This window comes from Styela clava, chromosome 1, assembly GCF_964204865.1.
Source record: "Styela clava chromosome 1, kaStyClav1.hap1.2, whole genome shotgun sequence".
Classification (NCBI taxonomy): domain Eukaryota; kingdom Metazoa; phylum Chordata; class Ascidiacea; order Stolidobranchia; family Styelidae; genus Styela; species Styela clava.
Genome location: NC_135250.1, coordinates 5,890,156 through 5,904,230, shown reverse-complemented (window position 1 = coordinate 5,904,230; position 14,075 = coordinate 5,890,156). Strand labels below are relative to the sequence as shown.

Genomic DNA, 14,075 nt, shown 5'->3' with positions numbered 1-14,075 from the left:
GATGTAAAGTAGGCGAACAAAATTAGTTACCTCCATATTGATACACACACTTCTAGGGCGCCAAAATTTATTCTTAGGTAATCATTCTTTCTTCCATAGGCAGTCGATTTTGAGCCCTTTCTCCAAAGTAAAAAATAATAAATCTTTATTCTGACCTCCATAACACGCAACCATATTTTAGCTTGGGGGGTGAAACCTAATAGGCAATACATTATAAGCGGTCGACCACCGCTATCATAAAAATGATTAAACGCGACAGCTGTGACAATACCAATTCACGGTCCGGCAATCAAAGGCATCGTTTCATACAAAAATAAATATACTTCACCGGATACACGATTATCTGGTAATTATATTAGTGAATATACCCCCTGCCCATAGCTTTCAGTTCCTTTACACAACTTAATGAAAAAGTAGGCGAAAATTAGTTACCTCCATATTGGTACACACACTTCTGGACCGCCGAAAACAAAAGATATATTAACGTTGGGTAATGCTCACAAGATATACATTAATACAGTTATCAGCTTCCCGTAATTTAACACCGACATACTCTCAATCATTATGAGGATACGAATTTGGGGCGTAATTAAATCACTTCCTAAACCAGAACATTTAGGCAGCCTATTTGTTCTGGCCTATATTGCCGATCGATTAGGCAGTGATCCTCAAACCTTCCTGATCTGTGGCATCGTTTTAAAGACTCTCCACACTTGCGGGCTCTTCTACAATGTACCGGATAATTTGTGAAAAATAAGTCTCCGACCGTCATAAGTGACGTAATAATGATTTCAATTTTGATGTTAAACTGGTGAAATCTAGGTATAGTAGGTCGTAACACCAGTACTTGGTAGTAATATCATCGAGAGATCAGTTCGAGAAGTCTTGCCATTGAGTATCTTATACGCATTGCTTGAAAATGTGACGAACAATAATTTCTGGTATAAAACTCCAAACTCTACTCCATTACCATTTTTTACTACCATACCTCAAGCAGCCCATAGTGCATTGTATATTTCGCACGCCTGAGATAAAAAACCTCATGTTTCATAAAAATCTCTCAAAACGTTTGAAACAATCTATTACAAACTTAAATATCAGATTGGTAAAAAGCTCATCAATTATCTTCTAAATAAAAAACATGCCGACTGTATCGATGATGGAACGTATTCACGGTTGTCGAATTTTCAAGAGAAACCTTGAGGAAATCCAAGAATTTACGGGGCTCAAAATGTACTTATTATAGAAAAAATATAACCTATTTACCAATATTCACTTTCTGAATGTTAAGCTATACTTCTAACCTATAACAAGATTACACTTGATCTTGAATACTCATAAATGCTAGTAAAATAACTGATTTTTTTTGTTCGACTTTTTCTTTAAGTAAATTGGTTCTAGGTTGACAAGGAGCGTCACATCTTCAGCCATGAGGAAAGGTGAGGTTTTATTTGGAAGCAAATATTGAAACGCTTTGGAGATTATGATAATGAGAGACGCAAACAAACTGATTTCCGCATTGGGCATCTTTTTCTTTCATAGAAATAGAACCCATCAATAGTATATAGGCATCAAGCATTCAAAAGTAATTATCATCAATTATAGTCAAAAATGTGAAAGTGCGGAAAAAACATAATTGCCATACAATATCCCTCTTCGGATATCTTATACTACCACGCTCCAGTATTTCTTTATTCTACATGTGCAAGTAGTAAAGCAGAGCTATGTGGAACAGTTTGCCAAACCAAGCATAGAAATGCATGCGGCACATACATTTCTAGGTGAAAAACACCGACAGTCGAATTTTGTTAAAACTCAAGAAACCCAAACGTTACGTCTTTATATAATTTTAGGCCAATGACTGAAAGAATATAAGAGTATAAAGAGTATAATCCTTCACCAAAACAACTATTTTGACACACGACAGTTAGACTTATTGGGCCCTATCCATCAAATTAACCGAAGCAGGGTCGCTATACCTTTCCGATATACTATACCAAGCATGTTTATATAAAATCATATCTCTCAGTCTTATATTTGCGTCCTCGCTTGTACAATAAAAACAATGGTAAGGTAAACTAAACCAACACCTTTAACCTGATAGGTTTGGCTAGAAAGCATGTAAAACTCACAAAGGATTTCTCGCATTAAGATTTTAATAACAAAAGGAGTTGAGAGATGATTCCTAACTAGATAACTACTTTAGCAATGCTAACGACGCAAGGAAACGAAAGTTAGGTTATCTCTGTCTAAGCTCACAGGATATAATGTTTCTAAACATAACGGCGCTCCAGAAGTGTGTGTACCAATATGGGAGGTGTAAAGGGACTGAAACCTATGGGCAGGGGGTATATTCACTTGGCTAACACAGACAGTCCCCGATCTCGTAATAGAACTAAAATAAGGAATAAAATTATGGCCTAAACCTAACCTGGTACACACACTACGGGAGTTTCAACATGACAACTTGAACTTCTGGAAATAGTGAAACAACCTTATAGTTTCATCTCAATAGATCCAAAATGGCGAATTTGGCCATTCCAAATACTTGTTAGCATTTCTAGGGCAAGTAGAAATCTGAATCCCCAGACAATCAAACACAATGTATCACCTTTGTCGTAATTTAATATAAGAGTTCAATGCACCTTTACTCAACTGACTAAATCTTATCTTTGGAGTCTAACTCACTTCGCACGAAGTTTCCCTTTTCTTATGTATATATAAGAAATGACAGTTTTACAAGTGCAAAGACCTTAACGACATTCTTGTTCCTACAAACGGTGATGACAAAATACTACGTAATGAGATTTTCTTCACGCAAGACGAGAGTTTAGAAAGCTTTAGCAATAACACAAGGCAATTGAAATGCATTCAGTATTATGGCCGATAATTGGTGACATTGCTATCGAACAACGATGCGTGATAATACCGGTATATATTTTTCGTTATGACTAATAGTACAAATCATAGTTTAGTTTGAAACTAATACATTTATAAAATCAAGTGACGCAATACAGGTTGTTAGAAAGTACACAACATATTAGTAACGTTTCCCACGATAAATAGTCCAGATAATTATTTTAAAAAAGTTTACACGATTTGATGCCTAATCTATATAAAGCACTATAATGGAATCAAGTACATAATAGAATTCACTCTTCGTCTAACATGGATACACACTGTGTTTATAAAGTCTTAAAGAATTTAAAATTGCAAAGGGTATTTATCCATACCATATATCGTGTGGGTGTATTTAAATAAAGAAAAACTCAAATAAACACTGATTAAAATAAACAAACCCGATTTAGATATATTGAGTACTGACTCTATAACAAAACTGAAATTGTAACGGGACTCCGTAAAAAACCCGTATAACCTCTCCCTAAAGTATTTACGACTATAGACTCAATCAGCATTACCTGTTTGATGTGCTTCTTACTATAAAGTAATCTATTCAAGCGAAAAATTCAATTCCCAAGCGACCATAGATCACCAATCAGTAGGAATTATTCGGTCGGTGATTGGAGTTTGATCGCTTAAATTAAGGCTGTTTCCCTTTGCACAAAAGAAATTGATTCCCAAAATTGATGAATAGAGTAAATAACAACACAATGGAGCGAAAAACTAAGACGCTGGTGGTTCTAACCTTTTCAATGCATTACTCACCAAATTTTGCATATTTGGAACTTTTTATTTCTCGCTAATCCTAAAAACTCAGATTTTGTTTGTTGTTTCAATTTTAATCGACCTTTAGCACTAGTCATACGCGCAACTCGCGCGTTTTAACTTTTATATAGTTTAAAAGGTTATAAAATATGTGCATAAACTAGTGTTAGGTATTACTGAATAACTAAATAATATGAGTAATTAATACTGCACGCAAAATACGAAATGGAAATTAGACCATAAAACAAATAAAAATCTCCCTGACTGGCTAACACCGTATCACACAGAGGTTATGCACGAGCTTCCGTCCGCGAAAATAAAATAAAATGAAGGCTCCTAAGCTAACGTTGTTTTTTCCTATAAAAAGTCACTTGAACCGTTTGTTTAGGCTAACATAACTCTAAAATTACACAAAATATTCAGATTCAAACATCGGAGCGGAATTCTTCAAGCAAACGGAAGAAAAGGTAAACACGAAATTACAAAATAACTCCACGCTACACCGTATAATATGTATTCGTCTGCGGCACCCAAACTAATCGAAGTAAATGTTATTATCCCGCTATCACCCCCAGGTCTTGGCGCAGGCAAAACCGGATCAACCCACGCAATGTAAAAGTTCGGGTCGAGCATAAAACACACATCTTTTTAGACAAAATCATGCTTGGTATGGCGCAACACCATGGATTTGAAATGAAAGAGGTTTCGACGAGAGGAAGGTGTATAAATTGAATTTTCTACGTCTCATCAGTCGATATATAATTTATATTGAAGATTAAAAAAGCCCCGAAACTAGAAAGTTAAATTATTTGGTGCCAATAATACACTTAAAAATGATATTGTACCGTATTGCCAACATTCAGTATTGAGTTTTTTGACAAATATTTTATGACCGCCCAAATAATGCTTAAAATCCACAAGTGCAGAACTACTGATGAACCACTTTAGATATTATGCTCGTTATTACAGGTTGCTGTGCACATTATAAAATGAACAAATACAGCCAAAAAGACAGTGACTTGAGACATATCCAGGACTAGGTAAAAAGAATGCATATACGGGCGTTTCGGTCGCCGCGCATTGCATGAATATGGGGGTATGTCCTATGTTGGAAAACCCAATTTTGTTCTCGATTTGCAAGTAAGAAATAATGCAAATTAATGAACCAAAATGTCCGAAAAAGGGGAAAATATATACGAAATGCCAACGCAAGGTACAGCTCATTAGATGTGTAAAAAATTGATTACCGAACTGAAAAAACTACAGATATCGGATAAGCAGTATCGACAGGTAATTAGATTTTATAATTGCTTGTTCGGGTGAAAGATTTGAATATGATAAACATTAACAAAAACTAAAAAAAAAATCATTCACCAACAAAAACCAGTGCTTCTATAGCATGAGGTCTGACGCTGCATAACGGATATCACTCATTATAGCAATTTATGGCATGGATCTGACCCCAACCCGAGCAAGTTAAACTGCAGACTGCTCCCGGGTGGGCGATATGTGGTGGTAGACCGCCTTCTCAAAACTATCGACTTTAAAAGAATCCGCGCTCCAGAAGTATGTGTACCAATATGGAGGTAACTAATTTTGTTCGTCTACATTACATCAAGTTGTGTAAAGGGGCTGAAACCTATGGGCAGGGGTATATCCATTAGACACAGACAGTACCCAAACTCGTAACAGAACTAAGATAGGAAAATCGGAATGAAATTATGGCCTAACCCTAACCTGGTACACATACTACGGGAGTACCAAAAAATCAACTAGCCTTATTAATACGGCGGAAGTCAGAAGCTAAAAATACGATTAACAGTTTCGAGCTGGCTGCATCCTAGTAAACTGAACTCCGAATAGCACAAACTGCAAGCAAAAAAGGTCACATTATAGTGAAATTGACTGATATCACGTAAACTAGGTTCGCCTTACGTAATTTTACGTGTCACCATGACGATAACATATGAGTAATAAAATTAATTGCGTTTCTATTCAGCAGCAATATGTGAACATGCAGTTTCAGTAAGGCGCCGGTAGAGTTATAAAGTTCAATAATGCGTCGTTGAGTAATGAAGCCTCAAATTGAAAAAGGCAGTTAGACGTTTTAAATTAAATAATTCAATCTCGTTTCTATTTACTAATTATATTTTTACCGCGTTTAAACAAAAATAATAAAATCGTGGAACGCTGAGGTTTTATAATAAAATAAGTGAAAGATTAAATATTGTGAATGAACCTAAGGAGTGGATATAATGCAAAGGTGTTGCAGCAAGTTTTTTTGTAGCGTTTCGTTTGTATGTTTGACGAACATCTGACATCCATAGGACGGAACGTAACAGAAATAGTAAAGTAGGCAGTGCCAAGCCAGAAAGATTCCGCAACTTCCAAGAATATCTAAGTGCGAATATACTCCGCATAAGGAATATGAAGCGATATGTAACTGAAAATGTACTTACCAGCAGATCTTGAAATCCTAGCTGAATAGCTTTTTCGAATCGAACGTCCGAAAGGCATCCGGGCAGCAGTTTTAATCAATATCGTTTAGGTACTATTCAACAAATGGCATCCATCACGTAATTTACGCATAGCATTACATTTTAAAAAGTCGCTGAACGCAAAAAAAGCAATGTAACCATAGAATTACTAAAAAGACAGGTTCATCAAAACAAGCAATAATGAAAAAGACTAAGTATTCGAGAAAATGTTCAAATATGCAAATCACATTTTATTTTCAACCGAAGTGTCTATTTTAATTAAAATGCGTCTGCGTTCTTCTTATTATACATTTTCACATTTTAAAGTAACTACAAGCTAATAAAAATATTTACTGTCAATGGCACCATATGGACTAATGGCTCTGATTGCCTTAAACCTTCAAATTTGGATAAATGTGTATTTTCTACACAATGAGCCTCTGTACCGAATGGACACAAGTCATTTTATTTTCCACAAGAGCCAAAACGACCTATCGACACGTGTAATTGTATTAAGACTGATTTTACGCCGCTTGGGTGACAAGCTAAATTCAATTAACCCGAAAAAATATGAAAAAACGATTCGTATATTATATCCGCGAAACCCTGGCCCAAAGATAAAGTTTGGATTTTAAATACGGGCCGAGTCTCTACGCTGTGACTAATACATTTACGTTGAAATATTAGCTGATGGAATTATGGCAAAATTAGAGTTTTACAACAATTTAGTGTCGGATTTTGAATTTGGTTTGACATTTTGAGAACGATGAAAGTCGATAAAGAACTGGGATTTTCAGAGAACAGTTCCAAGTTCAAGTTTTACCGAGTATAAAGTATAAGTTTGATACAGTAAGGACGAAAGAATAAAAGTCTTTTATCTAATTTTATCCTCGGGGGACAGGAAAGCCGACAGTAAGGCGATTATTAGAATGGCAAACTGCTTCACTCCGGTGTCTCAAGATGCCGTGCCCCATTTGTCCCACACATGCCCTAAACTTGTCCCAAACTTGTACCACTGTTCTGAGTTAGGGTAGATAGAATACTGGCAGAAAAAGTATTCATATGAATGGATTTACATACAATTGGGATAAATGTAGCAAGTGGGATAATTTCGAGACACCCTTTCTCCCGTAACACTTTGTAATTGTCCCAATTTTTTACACTAGTCCCGCTTATTCTAACCCATACCACTGCTCTAATTCAGGGTAAATATGATAATTAGTAGGAAGGTTTGAGTAACCGTTTAAAAGTGAGATTCGTACAATTGGAGCAAATGTGAGACACAATATTTTTGAGACACCCTTTTCTCGTACGCCAAATAGATTGCGCGTGATTTCAACTCGGGTAGAAATCAGTAGTAAGCCAATGGTCTGACACATGCAAACTACGGCCAACGGGTAATTCAATCTGGCCCGCCCGATGCTACCACAACCAAACTAAAAACTAATTTTGATGTTGATAGATCAAGGAATTTGTTGAGTGAGATTGCGATTAAATTTAGTTTTGGCACGAGGCTTATTGTTTTCAACTTTTGCTTTTGTAAAACCGCAAATAAATTTCTATTCATAAAATGTAACTTTTTACGTTATACTTATATGGCCCGCCAGTCTAGGTGGGCAAAAATGCCCTAGGTCGAACATTGCCCACACTTGAATTCTACGTCCTAAATAACAACTTTACGATACCGTACCGATATCCACAAGGAAGAAGTATCTATTCTGATGCATTTTTAGTAGAGCGTAAAAATACAAAAGGCGGAATCGAAATGAAATTATATATAGTAACTGCCGGTTTGGTTAATGTAACTAGTTAGATAAAATCTGTAGTCTATATAATCTCGTTGCTGTTTTGTGCTCAACACCTATATTTTGAGCCATATCATTGGACTAATCCTGGAACCGCAGTCCGAGGTGGCCAAACCTATGCCTAACGGAGCATTCTTGCATTCTCTGCTGCCTATGGACTAGAACGCCGAATATGCTGCCCACATCAGCACTGCCTATGTTATTATATTGAAATCTCAGCTTGAAGTGAATATATGACAGTAATATTCGCCCACATAATACTTCCCAACCTATACATATGCAGCAGCACGAGACGACGCACACGACACGACACAAAACATATAAATAGTCCAAAATTTGTAGTTTGCTACCTACTTCCACGTGACGCAGGTCATTGGGTCATAATATAACCTACTATTTGATGTAATTTCACAAATGGGCCATCTGTGGCACAAGTTTGATAGATGATGACGTCACTGGAGGAAATTTGTAATTCGACGCAGGTGCGTATATATTCAGTTTGCTTAGTTGCGTAAATAAAACGTTGGTATGCGACTATCACAGCGTTGTGATCAATATTTAACGTGGTACAATTTTGGATTAGAGTTGGACACAATTTAATTTCGCTACTCACTAATGTCCGATTTAGTAGTCATACACAGTCTCACCTTGCGAAGAAAGTTAGCACTGATGGATAATACATAAAGTAACCTCGCCCTGTTGTCTAATTTGATTAAAATAGTTCAGCCAATCAAGATTACCTTACCATAGTATTTGCTACACACACACACCAGTTGGTTAAATTAACAACCTAATAAACGGTATTTGAAATCGTACCAAATCATCCTCACATATTCCTATTCGAAATGAACCATATGTATAATGCAACTACTACGCTATAACACAAAGTCTTTAAATACACGACATATCAAATATTTTCCCGAGGTAACAGCGGCAATCAACTGGCGAAAGATACATTATGTCTTTTAATTTAAACGTGAAGTAATTTTTCAAGTACCATTAAGTATCAGGTATAATAAACGACTAAATGTCGATATCTTGGACAAGCCATATACCAGACAACTTCCGACTAATCTGAGCCACCCACAATTTGTTTTCAATCAATTAGATTTCAAAGAAGCATTGCAAAAAAAGGATGCAACGATAAAATGAAGGCGTGAGGCCTCGGGGGACAAGTTTGCTGCATTGCCAAGAAGACAGGTTTAACTAAAGTCCGATTGCAAATGGCTTGGTATGCTAGGAATGACGGGACCGCGCCAGTGGCGCATGGTCAGAATCATTCCATAAGAAAAGAGCAACGAAGCGTGGAATTGTTCGAATCGAAATTGCGTCCAGTGTGGGCGGGCTGCAAAATACACAAATGCCTACTTATGGTTACCAACAAAGCATCCGCACTACATTGTTTCAAATAACAGTCACTATACAGACTTCTACTCTGTGCAAAATATGGCAGTAAACACACCCACAACAGATAGAGATGAATATACGAAATCGGTATAGCTTGACTTGCACCAACGATGCCCATTAGTGGCAGCGCTTAGTTATTAGTACATGAATGTAGATTCGAGATATGGCGATTCCTTAGAGCAGTTTTCATACAGAACTTGAACTTAGAATTAAAAGGGAACATTTTTCCAACTTAAATGGAGACATAACACATCTTACTTTCTGATTACATTTGATTCTACTGCATTATTGACCAACGAATATCTGACTGAATAGCTATACTCAACAATACATTATAATTTTTGTTATATAGGCATAGCGCAGTGGTATTTGACCAAAGTTCAGGAAGTTTGCACTCAAATCCGAGTGTCTTTATTATTATATGTATATTGTTCACTTGAATATATCAAATACATTGTTCAGTACATTCCGTGGCATATTTTATGATAACATAGAATAAATTGCACATGTGTTCATCGAGCCTGTCCACCAAAAAGCTTGAAAACCACTGACAAAGAAAGAAGGGTGGGACCTCCTAAACTAAAGTATGCGCACCAAGATGGCGCACAACCTGAACTCAGGATGTGTACCAGGTTAGGGTTCAGGTTGTGCGACATCTTGGTGTGCATACTTCAGGAGTACCGAAGGATGTCTTCAAAGGTCGATCACAATTTCAATTTTGTTGTGAAGTCAGTTCTCAATATATCTTGACCAGGTTTGTCGTTCTTTAATCAGTAATTGTTTAAGTATTTTTACTTCATTTAATAAATCTGTGAGGGCCAAAACAATATATGGTATCGATAAATTTCCTTTGCAATTTCAAAATTTTTTAAGATTTTATGGACACTCGATATAGCAAACAAATAAAAATTCTTACTTGCGTCTCTCACTGTGACGGTAGCCTCATCTCCAGTACCGTTACTTTCGTCAATCGAACGAAACCATGACATTCGTTTTGTGAAAAATTTTCTCTTATTGGACGGATTAAAATCATAACCGCCGCTATGGCGACGCATGTTATTCATCTTGAAGACAAGCAAATACTACATTTGCTTTGTAACTTTAACCCATGATTTTTAATAGTATTTTCACATTATTATACGGAATTCTATAAATACAATAAAAGTCAAATTTTGAGATAAAACAGTAATATTTTCATATTTATGTATTATTTTTCAAATTACCCAATTTTTTACACCCTGGGTGAGGGGGAAGGGTGTACGGCATGGGATTTAAACCCACAAGGATGAATATATAAACATGGCCCTTCTTCAATTTGAATAGACTTTTGTCAACAAAAAGAGGAAAAATAATTAATGCATTACATTCAAATAATTGAACAAATCTGTCGATTTATTTTAAAATTATTGTAGTCATCGCAAATAGAACCTAATGAAACTTCTGCTTGTGGGTCCCTAGAAAATTACCCCGTGCCCCCTAGGTGCGTCGAAAGCTCAGTTTGAAAACGTCGGTCTAATTCGTTTTCAGCTATAAATTTCCACCACTTCACTCTAAACCCCCCCATCAGCCTCACGCAAACTACGCTATTGTAAATTGCCTGCCTGTCGTTATTATACTTCTTGCAAAAGTCCAATAAGAAATGTTAATCATTCTCTACAGAAAAGCAAACAAAGAGATTTACACAGCCATTGAGTATCAACCTCGATAACAAACAAGGCGCAAGAAATTCTTAACGAATAGCTGTAAAAGTGATTCAAGATTCTATCTGCACACTAACACAAATATTTGTGTTCAATAGCAAGACTCTTGAATCACTTAGGATTGTTATCTCTACTCTTGCTACAGCATCCTTGCAGTATATGCATACGGATCCACCGACACAAAAGCATAGAAGAAGAAGAAGTATGTTAGTCTCGCAGAAACTAAATCATTAGCGAAAGCTGTAAAATTTCCCCCTATGTTGTCGTTAATAAAACTAATCACTGACGATAATGCTAATACCTACCACAAGAACATTTTCGATTCAAAAATAGCTTTCAAGAACGTCATATCAAGCTGAAAAACAACATACCGGTATGCATTTGAAATTACTATACGACGCAGGAAAAGCTAGCTCTGGTCTATACGATAATGAATCAAGTCGGTAAAACGACCTAAAATAGACGGATGTGACATATGAAACTGACGGGAAGTGCAGCAAGGTAGCCCACAACACGGTAAGACGAAGAATGATTAATATATCGACTATAAGCTTATCGAAAGTAAATTTACTCGAAAGGAAAAGTCAGAGATGAAAGTGGACTAGTGCGTTAAGGGCAGGGTTCGCACTTTTATACGACGTATTTACACGATGTTCGTTCCGAATAAGGCTCTGCACAACACAAGCAACTGCTGACATGTGACGAGGTACTTTATTTTGGATAGACCGGTTTCTTCTTAGTACGACTTCGCTTATCCCATTCATTTTGGTAATTTGATTATAAAGCATCAATTTTTAAAACATATCACGTATCTTGGAAAAGACGAAAAATTATTTAAATTAAAAAAATAAGTTCACAAGAGAGTCGATTTACAATTAATCAACCATCAATTTTCATTTCATACAGAAACCGAAAAAAATTATACGCGTAACATATGTGGCCCTTCAAAAAAGAAATCCATTTTATTACGCAAATGTAAATTGCTTTGTACAAGAATAATTATTCATAAGTTCTTCAATGTCTAACTGACCGTTTTTTTAAATATTGTTAATGTTTAACCATCAATCAATATACCTTATCAATACCGTTGGTAATGCCAATAATGCGAGTGACCTTAATGTCAATCGCTGCCCACAGTGCAAATAAACTTAACACTTTTTAAACCGTCATTGAAATGGCCTCTCCCGTTATAGGTTTCCAGATAACAAAAAATAAGGTTTTATGAGTCACGTACATAACTTTAATTTTTTTGGACTCAATTACCCTGCCAGATTTGCAATAGAAGCACAAAATATTTTACGTGTTTCAAAAATATTTTACGTGTTTCAGAACGATCGTTTCGATTATATTAAATATGTAACAATCTCTCATTCATTAGTACTGATAACTAATTTTAGCCCAATATAGCGCAGTTTTTTCCGAACTAATTTTTGATTTGATTATTGTTACTGAACTAAAATTTGCAAAACAAGGTCACCACCATACGGTTATTTGATTTACAACTGAATTTCATAAATACTGCTTAATAGTGATTATTAGCTATCCAAACAACGAAACGAGCTAATGTTTACCACTATGCCTAAAAAATCTGTTGGCGTGAAAAAGTGTCCAAGCGGCTGCTAAAATTTCAATTATTACGTCACCGTTGACATCACGCTGATTAGACAATATTACGAAAATAAACAAGGAGGTCGGGAAACGTCCGGGAAACGTCCTTTAATAAAATAGCATTTATTGTCTCTGCCCGAGTCTGTGCAAATAGTTTTCTGTCTAATTTAAATTTATACCGGAGTCTACATAATGAAATTTATAAGGCTCAGTACCATTTCATAGCCTAGTGAAACACGGACTCAATCATAAACCATTATAAGAAGACCTCTGACCACAAATCAAAAATTTCTGGTTTAAAAATTTATTTCTCTTCATTGGGACAAGATTATGTATCATATACACATGGGCACAATAAAAACTTCTGTCTAGTGAATTATGCATGTTTAATCTCGTTTCAGAAAACGGGGCGAAAAACATCGAATTTCGATTTCAAAAATCTCAATCGAAACATGGAATTCCGCATGTTCTTGTCACGGGGATCGTGTTGCCCGTGTTCAATTATAAAATTCGCGACGTAAACTCAATCGGAGAAAATCACAAAGTAAATGGCTGAATATTTTCAAAACTTTTCGGGGTATGCTAGGATGTGGTATTGAACAGTAAGTCCTGTCGCCTCGTCTCCTTCTTGCATCGGATCGGATCCGTATATGGTCGTTGCGTTGGTTAAGTTATATCTTGTTTTGTCTAGTTTGACTATGATCTAACGGAAGCTAACAAATATACTTGATATTTCGTGGATAGCGATTATGTTATTCTTTTCATAACTTATTTCATAAAAAAAAATCTGCAATAGGCTGCATTCGCATCTGTATGTACTTATATAAAAAAAAAACTACGTAAACTACGATAATGCTAAAAACAAACGGCGAATAAAACAAAAAGCGCTGGAAATCTTATCACACATCCAACCTTTCTAATTCAAATACTAGAACGCTGGTATCAGTGGTTTACCGAGGACGGTTCGTGATGCATGCTGTCATTAATTAACCGCTACGTTTTAGTTCTGCCTGTCAATACGACTCCTGTAAGATTTTAATTGGCTTGTGATATTTTTATACCTCGTCTATCATGTATGATAGATTTGGAAGTATTGTATTATAAAAACGTGCAAATAACACAAAAACAAGATCTACACTTAGTACAAGGCTGGGTAAAAAGTATGCAATTCTTGCATTATGGGTATATTATTTTTGAAAATGTTGAATATTTCCGATTGTCAGGGCATAAGAATATACTCAAAATGCAAGTTTACTGAGAGTTCAAAGAAGGTTCGCATACGCAAAAATTTCTGATATCAAAATTTGAATTTTTTGGGGTTCGGAGATGGCGTTGGATTTTTTTAACCCGGAATTCAGAGTAGAAATCCAAATTTTTCTTAATCCGTGTGATTTTTCCCTTGATTAAAACCA

At 35.9% G+C, this 14,075-nt stretch overlaps 1 protein-coding gene across 4 annotated transcripts in view; it reads right to left on the bottom strand.

Annotated features, from left to right (window-relative positions):
- Positions 1–14,075, bottom strand: part of LOC120348633 (kalirin-like) — a 103,559-nt gene that overhangs the window by 30,017 nt on the left and 59,467 nt on the right. The window lies entirely within an intron of this gene.